The sequence below is a fragment of the Oryx dammah genome, unplaced genomic scaffold (assembly GCF_014754425.2).
Source record: "Oryx dammah isolate SB20612 unplaced genomic scaffold, SCBI_Odam_1.1 HiC_scaffold_16, whole genome shotgun sequence".
In the NCBI taxonomy this organism is placed as follows: Eukaryota; Metazoa; Chordata; class Mammalia; order Artiodactyla; family Bovidae; genus Oryx; species Oryx dammah.
Window position 1 is genome coordinate 18837056 of NW_024070200.1, and position 20362 is coordinate 18857417.

The window sequence follows — 20362 nt, forward strand, 5'->3', positions numbered from 1 at the left end:
ATCTTAAATATGACTTTTTGTGTTTATGTTTGCTTTTATTATATAGTAGGCATCTACCAAGCAGTCACTATTTTGCTGACAAAGGTCCATCCAGTCAAAGCTATAGTTTTTCCAGTAGTCATGTATAGATGTGAGAGTTGGGCCATAAAAAAGCTGAGGGCCAAAGAATTGATGATTTTGAACTATGGTGTTGGAAAAGACTCTTGAGAGTCCCTTGGGCTGCAAGGAGATCAAACAGTCAATCATAAAGGAAATCAGTGCTGAATATTCAGTGGAAGGACTGATGCTGAAGCTCCAATACTTTAGCCACCTGATTCAGAGAACTGATTCAGTGGAAAAGACCCTGATGCTGGGAAACATTGAAGGCAGGAGAAGGGGACAACAGAGGTTGAGATGGCTGGATGGCATCACTGACATGATTGAGCAACTGAACTGAACTGAACCAATTTTAGGAAAGTTTTTATGAGCATCACATCCTAATTTTAAAGACACGTGTAATTCAATGAGTATTGAAGTCAATTTAATCTTTTACAGTTAATTTTCTACTAAACATAGACTTCCTCTGACTTATAAAAATATGTCAGATCCTATCATTTACTTGTGAAATTCCTTTATTGACTTAAAGAGTGTAAATAAAATCCAAATTTCTAGCATGGTTTTCAAAGACAAAGACTATGTGGCCTCACTCAATCTCAATGATTTACTTCTACCATTCTGACTTCCTTCTAGCCACATCAACATTTATGCTCTTCTTCAATAACAGGATCCTATGCTGCACAGGAGCCTTAACATGCTAGATATTTGTTCTTTCCATTGGCTGTTTCTCCTATTTAAACATTAGCTCCATGAGGGCATGAGTCTTTGTGTCTGAAATGTAAATATTTAATACATGAATGAACAAATTTATTGAGTGTTTAACTATGGGCCAGACACAAGGAGAAGCTGAGGATACTGATATGAATAAAGCATCTCTTTACTCTCAACGTATTATTAGCAAATGATTTCCAGAGAAAACAAGTGGTATAATGCTTCCCTGGTGTCTCAATGGTTAAGAATCAGCCTGCCAGGAGACATGGGTTTGATCTCTGGTTCAGTAAGATACCACAAGCCCCAGAAGAACTTAGCCTGTGTGCCACAAGAATTGAGCTTGTGTTCTAGAGCCCAGGAACTTCAACTACTCAGCCCAAGCTCTGCAGCTACAGAAGCCTGAGCACCCTGGGGTCCACGTTCTGGAAAAAGAGAAACCACTGCAATGAGAAGTCCGCACAGAGCAATTAACCCCCACTTGCAGCAACTAGAGAAAAGCCCACACAGCAACGAAGACCCAACATAGCCAGTAAATAAATACAATTATTTTTAAATGTGTTATAAAACTTCTTTAGTGCTAATAGCATAGAACTATGACATTGTGTTAAGCTGAAATGGCTGTAGTTCCATCACGTTCTATCTGCATGATTTGGGGCAAGTTGTTTCCCTCTTAATACTTTAGTGACACCTCTATAAATTGGAATTAATAGTATCAGCTACCATATGATATGATTATTTTGAGGAATAATTAAACCTAGCAAGCATTTTATAAATGTCTGTAATTTTATTATATTTATCATTTCTATATTTCTTTTCTACTTTTGCCTCCTAACTTCAATTTATGGCCTTAGTCAAGATGGTTAAAAAACTTGTAATCTCCTCTGTCACAAATATATGTCATCTGATTCCTAACTCTAAAGATGATTTCCTCTAGGGACTCATAAAATACAGAAGGAACAAATTTTTTTTTATTAAAATAGAACAAAGACTTAAAAACAAATAGAAACAGACGTTAATGGACACCTCAGTAAAGAAGATAGACAGATGGGAAATAAACTTATGGAAATATGTTCCACATCACATGTCATCAGGGTAATGAAACTTAATGCAACCATAAGATGATGTTAGACACCTATTAGAATGGACAACATGAACAACATCAAATGTCTGTAAAGATGTAGAGCAACAGGAACTCTCATATATGCCTGGTGCACATGTGAAATTGTACAGCCACTTTGGAAGACAGTTTGGTGGTTTCCTACAAAACCAAATGCACTCTTACCATCTGATCAGCAATTGCAGTCTATGGTATTAATCCAAAGGACTTGAAAACTCATGTATGAATCAAAACTTGCCTACAGATTTTTATAGCAGTTTTATTCATAATTTCCAAAGCTTGGAAGCAACTAAAATGTTTTCCAGAAGGTCAATGGATAAATAATTCTTGGTTTTATTTTTTGTGCATGAGCAAACATCCAAACAATGTAATCTTCAGAGCTAAAACATGAGCTATCAATACATGAAAAGATATAAGGAAGCTTAAATGCGTATAACTAAGCGAAAAAATGAATCTGAAAAGGATTCATACTGTATGATTCCAGTTATATAATGTTCTAGAGAAGTTAAAACTATGGAGATAACAAAAAAAAGATCAATGGTTGTTGATGGGGGAGGGATTAATAGGCAGAGCACAGTGAATTTTTAGGGCAGTAAAAATATTCTATATGAAATTATAATTATAGATATGTCATTAAAAATTTGTCCAAACCCATAGAATGTACAACACCAAGGTAAATCTTTAGTTAACCTGTGAACATTGGATGATTATGGTGTGTTAGTATGGGTTCATACTGTCAAACTTAGTTAAAGAAAAAAATGTAGCATTGTGGTGGGTGATGTTGATAATGTGGGAAGCTATGCAATGTGTGGGGGCAAGAGGTGTTTGGGAAATCTCCGTACCTCCCTATCAATTCTGTTGTAAACATACAAACTCTCTTTAAAAAGTCTTTAAAAAGATAGACAAGTGGACCTATGTATCATTTCCACTGAACAGATTAATTAGTTACATAGACCTTATAGTGCATTGGAATTACTCCCTCTACCTTGCCCGATTCTGAGCACCAAAGAATTGATGCTTTCAAATTGTGGCACTGGAGAAGACACTTGAGAGTCCCTTGGACAGCAAGGGGATCAAATTAGTCAATCCTAAAGGAAATCAACCATGAATATTTATTGAAAGGACTGATGCTGAAACTGAAGATCCAGTACTTTGTTTGCACACCTGATGGGAAGAACTGACTCACTGGAAAGACCCTGATGCTGGGAAAGATTGAGGGCAAGAGGAGAAGGGGGCTATAGAGGACGAGATGGTTGGATGGCATCATTGACTCAATGGACATGAACTTGAGCAAACTCCAGGAGATAGTGAAGAACAGGGAAGACTGGCATACTGCAGTCTATGGGGTCACAAAGAGACAGATAGGACTGAGGGACTGAACAACAACCAACCACCCTGCCCAACAATATTAAACACCATCGCATTGCACTGTAATTGTTACAATAAAATGCAAATGATGCACGTTTGTACAACATGGATCCGGCAGTATGAGCAAACTAATGTGATAAAAGTATTGACAATCTCTTAAGCGAACTTTATCCAACTGCATGAGTAGAGAATAAAGGTATTCTGTCAGGAATTTAAAAGGCCTAAATAAAAAGAGCATTTTTTTAATTAGGAAAGACTTGTGAAATTAGAATCATATTTAGCCAAAAAAAAAAAAAAAAGGAAAATGTGAGTAATGTAACAAAAAGAGGAACTCTGTTGAACTTGGCAAGGAAAAATGCAATATTATATTCATGTTTGCCTAAGAATTTTCATCAGACTCATGACGAAGAGATTAGCGACCTATATCAAATCTACATTTTATTTATTTATGATTTATTGCAAATATTTACACACAACTCATAGCAAATCATTCTGTCTGGGTTTACCATATATTAAATAGTAAAGGTTATATGTACAAGAATTAGAGGTAGTATCAAGGAGCTGGTCAAATTGAATATTGATCAGAAATGGATTCCAGCAGGAGATGATATATCTAATCTGGGTGTGGGAAAATAAAATGGGGAAAAATCAATTATTTTAAATCCAGTCTCTGTCATATCAGCTGTGTGTTTTGGGCTGGTTATGTCATCTTTATGAGTTCTTGGCTACATTTTCTAGATAAATGGAAACAATAAAGTATACTTCACAAAGCAATGGAAGGGCTAAATGAGATACTTTGGAAATTATAATCAGGTTGAGCACATATCATAGATTTGCAAAAAAAAATTTCTATTTTTTCACAATAGTATATCAGTTAGTATATCAATAGTATATGATATAGTTAGTATATCAAGGATTGAGCCTTCTTGAAATGAATTTTATTTTAACTTGCAGGATGTTTCATAGATAATGAAGTAATTTAAATGGAGAAATATTTTATGTTGCTTATTTAACAAATATTTACTGAATGTCCACCACATGCTAGGCAATATTCTAGGCACTTGAGATACACACGTGAATAAAAGAGATAAGGTCCTTTTTCCCCTGCGGAGATATAAACAATAATGGCAGCAATGAAAACTTTAGTGAGCCAAATTAAATGTAGGACAGGGTAAGTGGGATACATGAGGCTGTGATTTACTGGAACTGTTATTAAAATTGATGTGTAGCTTTTCCCATTTCTCTGCCATTCTTCTAGATTCAATCCCTACTTTACTCTGTATCCTGGAAGGTTTATCTCTATGAAGTGGCATCACTCAGGCTTTCTTTCTAATTATTTAGTGAGCCAGTTAAACCAGTGGGAGTTAGTGACAGAAATCAGAAAAGAAGAAACAAGGGTGATTCTTCACACATCAGCACTTTTGGTCTAAAAATCATTTCCTCCTTCTACTACCATGCGTATCAATGGACTTAGATATTACCTCGTGCTAGAATCCATTTCCAACCAATATTCAATACAGTAATCAACTTCTTGATACTATCTCTAATTCTTGTACAGATAACCATTACTATTTAATATATGGTAAACCCTGGCAGAATGATCACTGACTCGATGGAGGCAAGTCTGAGCGAACTCCGGGAGTTGGTGATGGACAGGGAGGCCTGGCGTGCTGCGATTCATGGGGTCGCAAAGAGTCGGACATGACTGAGCAACTGAACTGAACTGAACTGAACTGAACTGTGTGTAAATACTTGCAATAAACTATAAATAAATCTAGATTTGATATAGACTTCTAGTCTCGTCATCACGAATCTGATCATTATGAACCAAGGAAAGATTAACCACAACATTCCTGAAGCAGCTACAACTTTAAGGAACTCAGAAAACACCGTCTCCTCACAGATTCGTTTTACCTTCTTGAGTCTAAGATCCTAGCCATTGCTCTATGTTTGTCATATTGAAAATACGAACTTCTTTTGAGCCTGAAATAAAAGCAAATACATCTATCATACTGTGGTTTTGATGTGCATTTCTGTGATTAGAGATACTGAACACATTTTCAGTAACCTGTTGGATGTTTGTATATCTTCTTTAGCAAAATATGTATTCAAGTCTTTTGCCTGTTTTTTAACCAGGTTCCTTTTTTTTTCTTTTTCCCCTTTGCCACTTAGTTGCAGTTCCTACCTTCAGTTCAGTTCAGTCGCTCAGTCGTGTCCGACTCTTTGCGACCCCATGAATCGCAGCACGCCAGGCCTCCCTGTCCATCACCATCTCCCAGAGTTCACTCAGACTCACATCCAACGAGTCGGTGATGCCATCCAGCCATCTCATCCTCTGTCGTCCTCTTCTTCTTCTGTCCCCAATTCCTCCCAGCATCAGAGTCTTTTCCAATGAGTCAACTCTTCGCATGAGGTGGCCACAGTACTAGAGTTTCAGCTTTAGCATCATTCCTTCCAAAGAAATCCCAGGGCTGATCTCCTTCAGAATGGACTGGTTGGATCTCCTTGCAGTCCAAGGGACTCTCAAAAGTCTTCTGCAACACCACAGTTCAAAAGCATCAATTCCTCAGTGCTCAGCCTTCTTCACAGTCCAACTCTCACATCCATACATGACTACTGGAAAAACCATAGCCTTGACTAGATGGACCTTAGTCGGCAAAGTAATGTCTCTGCTTTTGAATATGCTATCTAGGTTGGTCATAACTTTTCTTCCAAGCAGTAAGCGTCTTTTAATTTCATGGCTGCAATCACCATCTGCAGTGATTTTGGAGCCCCCCAAAATAAAGTCTGACACTGTTTCCACTGTTTCCCCATCTATTTCCCATGAAGTGATACTGTATGGTATTGTGCACTTAAAAACTTATGGAAGTAGCTCTCATATTGAATGTTATTACCTGCCCCCCAACCCCCCCCCTCCCCCACACACACATAGAATAAAAGAAAAAGGAGAAAAAATAGAAGAGCGAAGGACTCTTTTGGAGGTGATGGATATGTCTTTTACCTTTTCTTCTTGTGATGGTATCATGGGTATATACATATGTACAAACTCATAGAAATGTATACATTAAATATACGCAACTTTTTGTACATTTAGTGTATCTTAGTAAAGTTGGGTCATTCTTCCTTGACCCAAAGCTATGAAGCATGAAATTCAGCAGATATAAAATTTCCATATATATCTCAGCTCTACGTTTGGTTTCTTTTTACATTTCAATGGACTATACTCCAACCAAAAGGAAAAAAAAATGTATTATAATATCTTATTTACAAGGTCTTTATAATAACATATCATGATGGGAAGGATAAGTCTACCCTTCATAGTCTTCTTTTTCTGAATATAGGATATGAGCTTCTCTCAGCCTTTTAATCTTCCATGTAAAGTTAAAAATCAACCTAACAATTTTCATGTAAAAACTTGTTGGAATTTTTATTGGAACTGAATCTACACTGAATCCTTAGAAGAGTTAGTGGTGAATTCACATCCTAGAGAAATGACTACATAACATCATTTTTATGGTACTATGGTAACTGATATTTACATATTTTCCAATTCAGGTATTCTTCAATAAAACCACTTTGTCATGCTATAGTACATCATTCAGAAAATGCTACATTTGATCTGACAATATTTGCCTTAAAATGTTCACATCTGGAGTTTTGAGAAAAATGTACTTCTAGTTGCCTTCTTTATCATGGATATCATGTATTTTGACTTTCTTAATACCAATTACTTTCCTTTTTTGGTAGCTGGAATCATAAGAACAAGTTAGAAATATTTGATTCTTTTGTTCTCTAGAAGAGTTTGAAAAATACTTCAAAAGTATATTATTTGAAAGTCATTTTTAACTTGTTTCATAGAATAAAAGAAAAATCAAGCCTTAGACTTCTTGTCCAGAACTTCCACTTCCCACTTTAAAAAAAAAAATCAATGCTGTGTAAACCCTTTGAATCTTAATTCAAAGTATGTATTTGCATGTCAAATAATTTTGCTCTCTAGTGTAACAAGAGATTAAATTCTCTATTTGAGCTCTATCAAATCTATCAAAATAAATTAAGCTTGAATATTTATTCATTATCACAAATTGCTTTTGAGATTATTTTATTTAGAAGGCTATTCTAGAGGACACTAAGTCTGGTTTGAAATTATAAATATGTATAGATAAATCATTGCTACTTGATAATTGGAACTTCCTTTGAGTAATAACTTGCAACTGTAATTCCACACAGAACATTTTTTATCATCTTTAAGTAGTACTCTTTATCTAATCTAACAAAATGCAAAATTGTTCTTCAGTTTGCTTAGATTAACTCATTTATAGGATAGGGGCTGGGCTTCTTTTGTGACTCAGCTGGTAAAGAATCCATCTGAAATGTGGGAGACCTGGGTTTGATTCCGGTTGGGAAGATCCCCTTGAGAAGGAAATGGCAACCCACTCCAGTATTGTTGCTGGAGAATTCTATGGACAGAGGAGCCTGGCAGGCTACAGTCCATGGGGTAGCAAAGAGTTGGACAGACTGAGTGACTAACACTTTCAATTTCACTTTTCATCTAAAATATAACAAAAATATGTTTCATTTCTTACCACAGTTAGATTGGACTGTAATCAGTAACCTATATTTGTTACAGAATAGTCAGAGAGGTTGTTATTTTGTCAACTGACTTCTAGGTTTTAAGAATGTATTTTAAATGAAAATTATATTTACATAAAGTGGAGACAGCACAGCAACAAAGTCATTGAAATATGTTGTGATCACAAACTATAATTAATATATATTATTTTTATTTCAGCACCTAAGAAAACTCATAGTTTAAGAGCTTTTCTTTGGATACTTTCTAAATAGAGAGTAGGGAGGAAAAATATAACTGAATTAATTTACAGAAAATCTGATGGTGTAGAACAGTCATTTCTCTCAGCACTTCTCTCAAACTGAGCTGTCATGCTTAGGGACAGCCTTATAAAATTGTTTAACACCCAAAGGAAGAATTGAGGGATAAGTACTCTTGCCTGGAAAATCCCATGGACAGAGGAGCCTGGTAGGCTGCAGTCCATGAGGTCACACAGAGTCGGACACGACTGAAGTGACTTAGCAGTAGCAGCAGCAATATCTATTAATAGATATTAGCAGACAAGCTTATATAATTACTATCATTCTTTTAATATTTTATCAAACTGTTATAGAAAAACTATCTAATTGCTCACTTTTTCTCAGAAGTACACTATTATATAACCACCAACATTATTCTACTTCTAGCTTACCTTTTGTTGCCTTGGTTGATTATATTGTTGGTTAATATACAATCATCTTTTTTTTTTTTCAGTTTTATTTTTATTTTTTTTTTAATTAATTTATTTATTTTTAATTTTTACTTTACAATTCTGTATTGGTTAATCATCTTAATGAGTTTATTAAATAGGGAGAAAAATGGAATCGTTTCTAACATCTTCTCAAGACCAAAGCAAAAATTACTTCAAAGCTGTTAACTCCTCAACTAGGACAAGTGTTAAAGATAAATAAAAAAACAAATCCTCACCATATCAGATAGACTGATATACCAAAATGAGACAAACTCTAACAGATATTCTGAGATTGAGCAAAAATATCTAAGAACATTTATTAATTCAATTATTTATTCATTAATATACCCACAATTTAAAATATGTATATGTAAACTGTCTGACTATATATACATGGACTCCGTCCTCAACCACTAATTGTGACAAAAGATACATGCATGCTAAGTCCCTTCAGTCATGTCCAACTCTGTGCAACCCAAAGGACTGTAGTCTTCCAGGTCCCTTTGTCCACGGGATTCTTCAGGCAAGAAAGCGGGAGTGGGTTGCCAGGCCCTCCTCCACAGTATCTTCCCAACCCAGGGATGGAAGGAACCCGTACCTCTTAAAACATCTCTTGCACTTGGAGGTTGGTTCTTTAACAATAGCGCCATCTGGGAAGGCCAAAGGATGCATGTGAAAGTGAGTGAAAGTTGCTCAGTTATAACTCTTTGCAACCCCATGGACTATACAGTCTCTCGGTCAGAATTCTCTAGGTCAGAATACTGGAGTGGGCAGCCTTTCCCTTCTCCAGGGGATCTTCCCAACCCAGGGATCGAACCCAGATCTCCTGCATTGCAGGAGGATTATTTACCATCTGAGCCACAAGAGAAGCCCAAAAGATACATAAGGATAAGTAAATTGTTAGGAACATAGGTTGGGCCTTCAGCTTTTCTGCATTCCAAGTTGCTGTTTATTTTTATCTACCTAAAATACAAGTTGCATCAATCTAAATCTCAATATATTTGTTCGTAGGATCAGGCTGATGATAGTAACTGCCTCCTGGAGACTTTTAAAGTAAATGAATAGATTTATATAAACTTCTGTTTTAATTACTATGACTATGAATAGAATTCACAAGTCTGTTGTCTTAGCGTGTACACAATTGTTTGAAGGGCTCCTATGCTCCATCAGTCTTATTTTGAAACATTTGAAAACGTTTTTATGTTTGAAAATAAAAACTTGCCACCCAGAGTGAGAAGATGCCTTCAATCCTTAAATAAGTCAGGAAAAAGTCAAAATAAGTTACATAAATGTTTAGATAAGTTATGAATTATAAAATAAACTCTAAGATCTGTAAAATCATAGGTCTCCGTGTTGTCAGGAATACTGAAAGGACTTAGAAACTAATTAATTTTCACTCAATTCTCTTTCTCAGCCTTGTTCTAAATATATTTTTAGCCTTTGTTTTACAGTAGCTTTGAAAATAATCACCCAGATTTTAAGTGACATTTTCTCCTGCTCTCCTTTTAAAGACAGAAGTAAGAGGTCACAGTGAAAATCTTACAAAACACAAAGTAATTATGCTGTTGTCTTACAGAGAGACTGATTAGCATTAACCACAAAGATTCATCTGCCAGAGAAAGGAAAAATGATAATGTTGTACTTTCCCCCAAAGGGACTAGAAAGCATAGTGTTAAGAATGAGAATTCTACAGTCAGAAAGACCTGTCTTAGAATGTGTGACACCACTGGTGAGCTGAACGAGCTTAGAGAAGTCAGTTAATTTCTCTCTGCCTTGGTTTCTTCTCCTATGAGAGTGCACTAATCTGACATCTCATAGTGCATTTTTCATGATTAAATGAAGGAATGCTAGTAAAGAGTTTAGAACATGTACTAAACTTTTAAGTTAACTTAAGCACTTATAATATGTTAACAATTAATAGATTCAGTTAACCACTTTGCCTTTTCTCCAGCTGAAATTAAGGCTACACATTGTGTTTAGATTCCTTAAACTCAGTTTTAACTATCAGGAAGCTGAGTTCTTAAGACATTTGCAGGACATTCAGTTGGCCCAGAAAGCAAGTAAAGGAAAAAAAACAAATCACTGTACTTTCCATAAATCAAAAGCTTCCTTGCTTTTCAAATTAAGCAGTTTTCAAAGGTGTCACTTAGGAAGGTGACACCTGTATGGTGAACATGCAGAGGGAGGTGGGATCAGGGACATGCTGTCAATTCTCGTGACACTGGAAGGAAAGCTGACAAGCACAAAGGGCCTGGACGACTTGTACCTGATACAACTCCACTCACAGAGCAGAGGAGACAAGATCAAGCTGAGACTGCCAGTGACAAGGGGATGAATACATTCAAGAAATCTGCAAATAGAAAAAGACATCAAACATGAAGGTAAGATATACAAAGTTTAAGTACAGAATCTTTCCTTCACTAACAAGCATATGCTATCTAATAGTAAAAGTGGAACAAAAAGACTTTTCTACTTTTTCATTAATCTCTTTATGTCTTTCCTTAAAAGAAGAAATATGAACGACAGAAGTGGAACAGGTCACTAATTACCTCAATATAAAGTGACTGTCGAGGGAAGACAAATGAAGATAATGTGCTTCAATGTAGTAAGCAATGCATATGATGTACATTAAATATATCAGGCATTTGATAAAGGGGAATAGCTATTAATACCATCATAAAAATCTATACATAATCCCCAAATCTCAGGTTTAAATTGAAGAAAGTGGGGAAAACCACTAGATCATTCAGGTATGACCTATATCAAATCCCTCAGTGGAAGAGAGAAATAGATTTAAGGGACTAGATCTGATAGACAGAGTGCCTGATGAACTGTGGATGGAGGTTCATGACCTTGTACAGGAGACAGGGATTAAGACCAACGCCACGAAAAAGAAATGCAAAAAAGCAAAATGGCGATCTGAGGAGACCTTACAAATAGCTGTGAAAAGAAGAGAAGTGAAAAGCAAAGGAGAAAAGGAAAAATATACCCAAGCAAGGAATGATAAGAAAGCCTTCCTCAGATATCAACGCAAAGAAATAGAGGAAAACAACAGAGTGGGAAAGACTAGAGATCTCTTCAAGAAAATTAGAGATACCAAGGGAACATTTCATGCAAAGATGAGCTCAATAAAGGACAGAAATGGTATGGACCTAACAGAAGTAGAGTTGGCAAGAATACACAGAACTATACAAAAAAGATCTTCATAACCCAGATAATCACGATGATGTGATCACTCACACTCACCTAGAGCCAGACATCCTGGAATGTAAAGTCAAGTGGGCCTTAGGAAACATCACTATGAACAAAGCTAGTGGAGGTGATGGAATTCCAGTGGAGCTATTTCAAATCCTGAAAGATGATGCTGTGAAAGTGCTGCACTCAATATGCCAGCAAATTTGGAAAACTCAGCAGTGGCCACAGGACTAGAAAAAGTAAGTTTTCATTCCAATCCCAAAGAAAGGCAATGCCAAAGAATGCTCAAACTACCGCACAATTGCATTCATATCACACGCTAGCAAGGTAATGCTAAAAATCCTCCAAGCCAGGCTTCAGCAATATGTGAACTGTGAACTTACAGATAATCAAGCTGGTTTTAGAAAAGGCAAAGGAATCAGAGATCAAATTGCCAACATTCGATGGATCATTGAAAAAGCAAGAGAGTTGCAGAAAAACATCTATTTCTGTTTTATTGACTATGCCAAAGCCTTTGAATGTGTGGATCACAATAAACTGTGGAAAATTCTGAAAGAGATGGGAATACCAGACCACGTGACCTGCCTCTTGAGAAACCTGTATGCAGGTCAAGAAGCAACAGTTAGAACTGGACATGGAACAACAGACTGGTCCCAAACAGGAAAAGGAGTACTCAAGGCTGTATATTGTCAACCTGCTTATTGAGCTTATATGGAGTACATCATGAGAAACGCTGGACTGAAAGAAGCACAAGCTGGAATCAAGATTGCCAGGAGAAATATCAATAACCTCAGATATGCAGATGACACCACTCTTATGGCAGAAAATGAAGAAGAACTAAAGAGCCTCTGTTGAAAGTAAAAGAGGAGAGTGGAAAAAGTTGGCTTAAAGCTCAACATTCAGAAAATGAAGATCATGGCATCCAGTCCCATCACTTCATGGCAAATAGTTGGGAAACTGGAAACAGCGTAAGCCTTTATTTTGGGGGGCTCCAAAATCACTGTAAATGGTGACTGCAGCCATGAAATTAAAAGACGCTTACTCCTTGGAAGGAAAGTTATGACCAACCTAGATAGCATACTCAAAAGCAGAGACATTACTTTGCCAACAAAGGTCCATCTAGTCAAGGCTGTGGTTTTTCCAGTGGTCATGTATGGATGTGAGAGTTGGACTGTGAAGAAAGCTGAGCGCCAAGGAATTGATGCTTTTGAACTGTGGTGTTGGAGAAGACTCTTGAGAGTCCCTTGGACTGCAAGGAGATCCAACCAGTCCGTTCTGAAGGAGATCAGTCCTGTGTGTTCATTGGAAGGACTGATGTTGAAGGTGAAACTCCAATACTTTGGCCACCTGATGTGAAGAGCTGACTCATTTGAAAAGACCCTGATGCTGGGAAAGATTGAATGCAGGAGGAGAAGGGGATGACAGAGGATGAGATGGTTGGATGGCATCACCGACTCAATGGACATGGGTTTGGGTAGATTCCGGCAGTTGGAGATGGACAGTGAGGCCTGGCATGCTGTGGTTCATGCAGTTGCAAAGAGTTGGACATGACTGAGCAACTGAACTGAATCCCCAAATCATCATATTTTACACTTTTTTTTTTTTACTCCTAACTCACTTCATTTCACTTGACTTTGAGGAGGAGGAATCATTATCTGTTGAGACTTCTTTATGGTAAGAGCAGCATTATTACATGAGAGTAGTACATAGTTAAAGGGAATTAGCTATCATTTTTCAAAAATATAATATTTACTCTCTTAAGCCCACTATATTTCTCTTCATTCATTTGATCATTTATTCTATATCTGTCTCATCTTTGGCAATAGATTTTCATTTCTTTTCTCCCTTTTCCTCCCTCCCTTTCTCTGTTCTTCCTCTACAAGAATCTGGACATTGTTAACATGTACCATTTTACATTCAAATGAACCTGGAAAAATCTATATAAGGGTAAACTCACAATTATTTCATTACATTTCCTTGGCCATAAGTAGAAAATGTAAGTCAATGGTGATTGTTATTTAAAAAGAACCTCCACAATTTTACAGGATGTACATTATAAAGTATCACAAAGATGCTCTTTTTGACCAAACTTCAGCCAGTCTCCTCTAAGACATATTCTCAGCTAGGTTTCTAGATTTGAATTTCCATCTCAATCTTTGCATTCTCGATTCCTACTCTGTTTAGCCAGAATCCTCATCTTTGAGATCTTGATATCTGACTACTCTCCATTTCTGAGCAGATTCCTCACCTTGTCAGTCCCCAGGTGATATCTGAGAACCCTGACTTGCCTTCAGCAAGAAATTCACTGGGTCTGTTTAGCCAGAATCCTCTTTTCCCTTGATGCTTCCCCTTAATAAACAACCATCCAGTGATTCCCACCCTGCTTTTGGCTATACAGCCCCACTTTCTTTTTTTAGTTGGGGTTGTAGTCAGAGTAGAGCCCAGTGCTCCTCTACTGCAATGCCTCCTTGGAGTATTCTTTTCTTGAATAAAGTCTTCCTTACCATCATTAATAAGTATTGGACTCCTAATCAGAATTTATATTCCAGTGTCAATCAGATGTTTTAGAAATTTGTTAGTCACTTAAATAATCCAAGCCAGTTTCTTACCACTTATATTTTAATTACCATAGTTATGTTAAGATACAAATTATAAGTTTACATCTTATTAATCATTTAGGTGATTTCCCACCAAGATCAAAGTGACTTTCCATTTCTTAGGGTTTCCAGGATGTCTGGTAACAAGGTTTTCTTTCTTTTTAGGTTCTTGAATAAAGAGGATTTTAAAAAGGAAAATGTCAATTTTTAGTTTTTACATCCCTTTGCTAAGCTTCTGGCAGATTTTGTTTTTCTTTCTTAAGGTTCATTTCACTTCTTGCCCTCAAAGATTTATCAATAAGCCCATTTGCATATATTCTTACAATTACAGCTTTATATGATCTGCTCTCAGTGAAATATGGTGGTGAAGATGGAAGGGAATCAACACATTACAACAAACATCTCATGTGGAGAGGAAGTGGGCAGATGGACTAAACTGCTTCAAGGAGCAGAACACCAAAGGCTCTCCTGAGATACAAAAGGGATGATATTTAAATTATCAACATTGAGGTTTCAAACCTAGTGAGCAGTACACAGCTATGGGAAATCTATAGAGTTTTGTAACTGGAGTGATTGATTCTAGGAGAAAAAATAACACCTCGACAAATTTTTAAATAAACAAAGGAAAACACTACTACTGGATTGAGGGCTCAGACAAATCCTCGGTCCTGGCAGAGACCTGGACCCCAGGGAATGGAGGTCAAGGTTGCCATACAGATACAGAGGTTTATTTAGTAAGACCACGCAGAGTTAAAGGAGTGTAGAGTTTGAGACTATGACAACAATGAAGAGCTCTTTGATTTGCCACTTGCTAGGACAAGTGCTCACAGTCCTTATGGCCATGATATCATAAATAACATGGGGATAATACTTCCTAGGGAGAGTTGCAGTGAAGGTTGCAGAAAATCACCTGCTCAAAATTTTGTATATTGGCTTATTAATGTGAATATAAACACAGATTTGTTATTCGGTATAAAATTACCAAGTTAGATAGACATTTTGCTGATAATCTTGGAAGATATGTAAATCACACTATGTTATTGATATGCATGTAGCTACAACATTTTCTGGTACATTATATTTAATTCCGGGGCTTCCCTGGTGGCTCAGAGGTTAAAGTGTCTGTCTGCAATGCAGGATACTTGGGTTTGATCCCTGGGTTGGAAAGATCCCCTGGAGAAGGAAATGGCAACCCACTCCAGTACTTTTGCCTGGAGAATCCCATGGCAGGAGGAGCCTGGTAGGCTACAGTCCATGGGGTTGCAAAGAATTGGACACGACTGAGCAACAAACTAAACTATATTTAATTCCAATCATGTTTTTTATCAGAATAATTTGTCCTTCAAAATGTAGCTTTATAAAGTAGCTTAATTTCAGAGAATGTTGTTATATCAAAGTCAGCAGTGTTAGGTATTTTTCCACTTGTGTGCCAAGAGCATTTATGTTAAACTGCGTGGGTGCTAAGTTGCTTCAGTTGTGTCTGACTCTTTGTGACCTAATGGACTCTCATCTGCTAGGTTCCTCTGCCCATGGGGATTCTCCAGGCAAGAGTACTGGAGTGGGTTGCCATGCCCTCCTCCAGGGGATCTTCTTGACCCAGGAATTGAACGTGTGTCTCTCTCATCTCCTGCACTGGCAGGTGGACTCTCACTGGGCCACCTGGGAAACACCCCTATGTTGAAACAGCACTTCCTAAAGTTAAGAAAATGCTGTATACTTTGCAGAATTTCTTCAAAACAAAACAAACTAAAAAAAAAAAATACAGATTCTAGAATTGAATTATCTTCAGTTCAGTTCAGTCACTCAGTCATGTCCGATTCTTTGTGACCCCATGAATCGCAGCACGCCAGGCCTCCCTGTGCATCACCAACACCCAGAGTTTATCCAAACTCATGTCCATCGAGTCGGTGATGCCATCCAGCCATCTCATCCTCGGTCATCACCTTCTCCTCCTGCCCCCAATCCCTCCCAGCATCAGAGTCTTTTCCAATGAGTCAACTCTTCGCATCAGGCGGCCGAAGTATTGGAGTTTCAGCCTCAGCATCAGTCCTTCCAATGAACACCCAGGACTGATCTCCTTTAGAATGGACTGGCTGGATCTCTTGCAGTCCAAGGGACTCACAAGAGTCTTCTCCAACACCACAGTTCAAAAACACCAATTCTTTGGCCACTCAGCTTCCTTCACAGTCCAACTCTCACATCCATACATGACCACTGGAAAAACCATAGCCTTGACTAGACAGAACTTTGTTGGCAAAGTAATGTCTCTGCTTTTGAGTATGCTATCTAGGTTGGTCATAACTTTCCTTCCAAGGAGTACGTGTCTTTTAATTTCATGGCTCCAATCACCATCTGCAGTGATTTTGGAGCAAAAAATAAAATCTGACACTGTTTCCACTGTTTCCCCATCTATTTCCCATGAAGTGATGGGACTTATCTTAGGTTTCTACAAATGCAAAACCTGTGCCAAGAATTTAGAGTTGTAGTTTATTTGAAGATGCAGAAGAGGATAAGGGAATTCAGGAGTACACTACAAAAACATGATATTCTGGAGATTCATTCAATGTGTTGCCTGTATCAACTGTTACTTCTTTTTATCCTTGAATATTAATGGTATTCCATGATAGGTATATAGTACAGTTTGTTTAAACATTTACTAATAAGTGATAATTGGGTTGTTTCCTGATTTTGCCCATTACAAATAAAGCTGCTTTGAACAAATATCCATTCCCAGGTTTTAGTGTGAACATAAATTTTCATTTCCTTGGAATAAATGCCCAGGAGTGCAATAGCCGGTTCAGATGGTAATTGCTTGTTTAGGTTTTTAAGAAACTGCCAATCTGTTTTATGGAACAACTGAACCATTTTATATTTCCTCCAGAAACATATGAGCGATCTAGTTTTTCCATGTCCTTGTCAGTCTTTAGTGTTGTCATTATTTTTAATTATAGACATTCTAATAGATGTATATTTATAACTATGGTTAAATATGCATTTCCCTACTAGCTTAAGATAGGGCTTCTCTGGTGGCTCAGTGGTAAATAATCTGTCTGCCAATGCAGGAGATGTGGGTTTGATCCCGGTATTGGAAGATCCTCTGGAGAAGGAAATGGCAAGCCATTCCAGTATCCTTGCCTGGGAAATCCCATGGATAGAGGAGCCTGGCAGGCTGAAGCCCATAAGGTTGCAGAGTGGGACATGACAAAGTGACTTAGTACGCATGCACTGAGGCCTGCAAAAAGAGATGAGGCTGTCACAGAACTACATGAGAGTCTCATTAGACTCCAACTAAAAACAGAGAATTATGACTACTATTTCCAGCCAGTTGCCCCATGATCATGGAGAAGGCAATGGCACCACACTCCAGTACTCTTGCCTGTAAAATCCCATGGACGGAGGAGCCTTGTAGGCTGCAGTCCATGGGTTTGCTGAGTTGGACACAACTGAGCGACTTCACTTTCCCTTTTCACTTTCATGCATTGGAGAAGGAAATGGCAACCCACTCCAGTGTTCTTGCCTGGAGAATCCCAGGGACGGGGGAGCCTGGTGGGCTGCCGTCTATGGGGTCGCCCAGAATTGGACACGACTGAAGCGACTTAGCAGCAGCAGCCCCATGATCATAGTCCTGTAACAAACCAAGGAAATATTGGGTCTTGAGCCAGACTCACAAAGATCCCTGGCCTTTGCCTTGGTACAGAGTCTCTGCATTTGATCTTTTTGATGTTTTTCAGGATCATGTCATGTAGAGTGACATACTGATTCCTTAGCTCTGATACAATGAGTTGAAGGCTGTCATATTCTTTCTCATCAATCTCTGTCATGGTTCAGGAGGAAAGTCCTCCATATGGGGATATTTAGCTATTTTGAAAATTGATTTTGCTCTTGTAACATAATGTCTAGAAATTGATTCAGATGAGATGCAGCTGTCAACATTCTTAGTTCTGTAACTGTCTTCTCCTGAATATATACCCCAAAGTCATCCCCATCATCTATCCTAGGAGTTAGGAGCTATACCCACATTTTTGCCATGTCACATTTCAGGATCAGCAGCCAGATCTCAGGTTTCACTTTCTCAAAAATGTCCACTAATTGTTGGTTGCTTTTTAGCATTCCATGCACCACAAACACCCTGGTTCCATGGAAGGCTTCTTCATACTCACTCAATCTTCGCTACTTGGAAGTGGGATCTTCCAGTCCATTGTGGCTATTGGTGACTAGAAAAGGGCCAGGGACCACAGACTCAGATCTAAGTGGATCTGAGTTAGGTTATGAATGTTTAGGATTGGTTCATTCAAAAAACTGCTAGGTTATAGCAACATCTTTGAGGAAAAGTATTCCACCAAGTATTTTGCATCATTGGTAACCCACTCTCTGAAAGACTCAATCTTTTGGTGGTGGAGAGGGTGGGAAGGATCAAAGGGACTAGAGGTATCTCAAACTGCCCAGAGGCAGCTGCCTTAAGCTTGACTCACACACCATATAGCGTGCATACTCCCACCCTCAGCTCCTTCTTCCTGCTGTTCTCCTGATGCCTGCTCACTCTCTATGTTGCTGTTCAGTTGCTCAGTCATGTCCTACTCTTTGCAACCCCATGGACTGCAGCACTCCAGGGGTCCCTGTCCTTCACTGTCTCCCAGAGTTTGCTCAAACTCACGTCCATCGTGTCGGTGATGCCATCCAACCATTTTTATCCTCTGTTACCCGCTTCTCCTCCTGCCCTCAATCCTTCCTAGCATTAGGGCCTTTTCCAATGAGATGGCCAAAGTATAGGAGCTTTAACTTCAGCATCAGTCCTTCCAATGAATATTCAGGCTTGATTTCCTTTAGGATTGATTGATTTGATCTCCTTGCTGCCCAAGGGATTCTCAAGAGTCTTCTCCAGCACCACAGTTTGAAAGCATATCTTAATCACCTCTTCTACATGTATCTGTGTTCCAATTTGTACTTCACTCATCCAATAGAAAACTTGAAAAAAAATCGAATTTGCTATTTCCATGTTCTTTCTTTCTTCCTAAAGTCCCAAGATTCCTTCTTTTATTATGGACATTTTGCTTAAAGAACTTCCTTTAGCCATTCATTTACGGCAGGTGTGCTGGCAACAAATTATGTTTCCCATTATTTGAGAATGTCTTCATGCTCTCCTTAATTTCTATATTGAAGCTACTGCTTTTTGTCTTCATTTCTGATATTTCAAATTTTTGTTGTCCTGTCCCCTTTGTATTAGCTTCCTAAGGTTGCCAAGCAAAGGACCATACACGTGGTGGCTGGTCTTCAAAAACAGAAATTTACTGTCTCATAAGTTCCAGATGCTAGTTGTCCAAGATCAAGTGGTTTGTAGGATTTGTTCCTTCTGGAGTCTGTGAAGGAGCATTTTTCCATTCCTCTCTGTGTCTCCATCTTGTCTTCCCTCCTTCCTTGTCTTTATGTCCAAACTTCTTTGTATAATGACACCAGTCATACTGGATTGGAGACCACCTCAATGATCACTTGATTCCCTCTGTAAGAAATCTGGCGGCTTCAATATACCTTTCTGGGGGAGGTTAGGGGAGAGACACATCAACCCTTAACATTCTCTTTTTGAAGAAACTCCTTTAAGTGATTCTTTTAGAGCAGTTCTCTTGCAATGACTTTAGTTTTGCTTCATCTGAGAAAGCTCTTATTTTATCTTTATCCTTAAATGATATCTGCCTGAATATTGAAGCTGGGTTTATAGCTTTTTCCTTTCAGGACTTAGCACAGCTTCCTCTATTTTCAGGAGCCCATGGTATCTAGTGAGAAATCTGCAGTCATTGATTTTTTGTTCCCTACAGACAGTGCTTTGCTATTTTGTTTTCTCTGAGAATTTTTAAAATATTACTTTTCTTTATATGTCATTTTCAGGAGTGTCTGGTCATGGAGTCCAACTTATCCTTTTTGGGATTCACTAAGTTTCCTCAACTGGTAAGTTCACATCTCAGCACCATGTTTAGGAAGTTTCTGTT

General features: G+C 37.9%; 1 pseudogene; it reads right to left on the reverse strand.

Annotated features, from left to right (window-relative positions):
• Positions 1-17998: 17998 nt before the first annotated feature.
• Positions 17999-19778, reverse strand: LOC120875317 (annotated as a pseudogene).
• Positions 19779-20362: the final 584 nt, after the last annotated feature.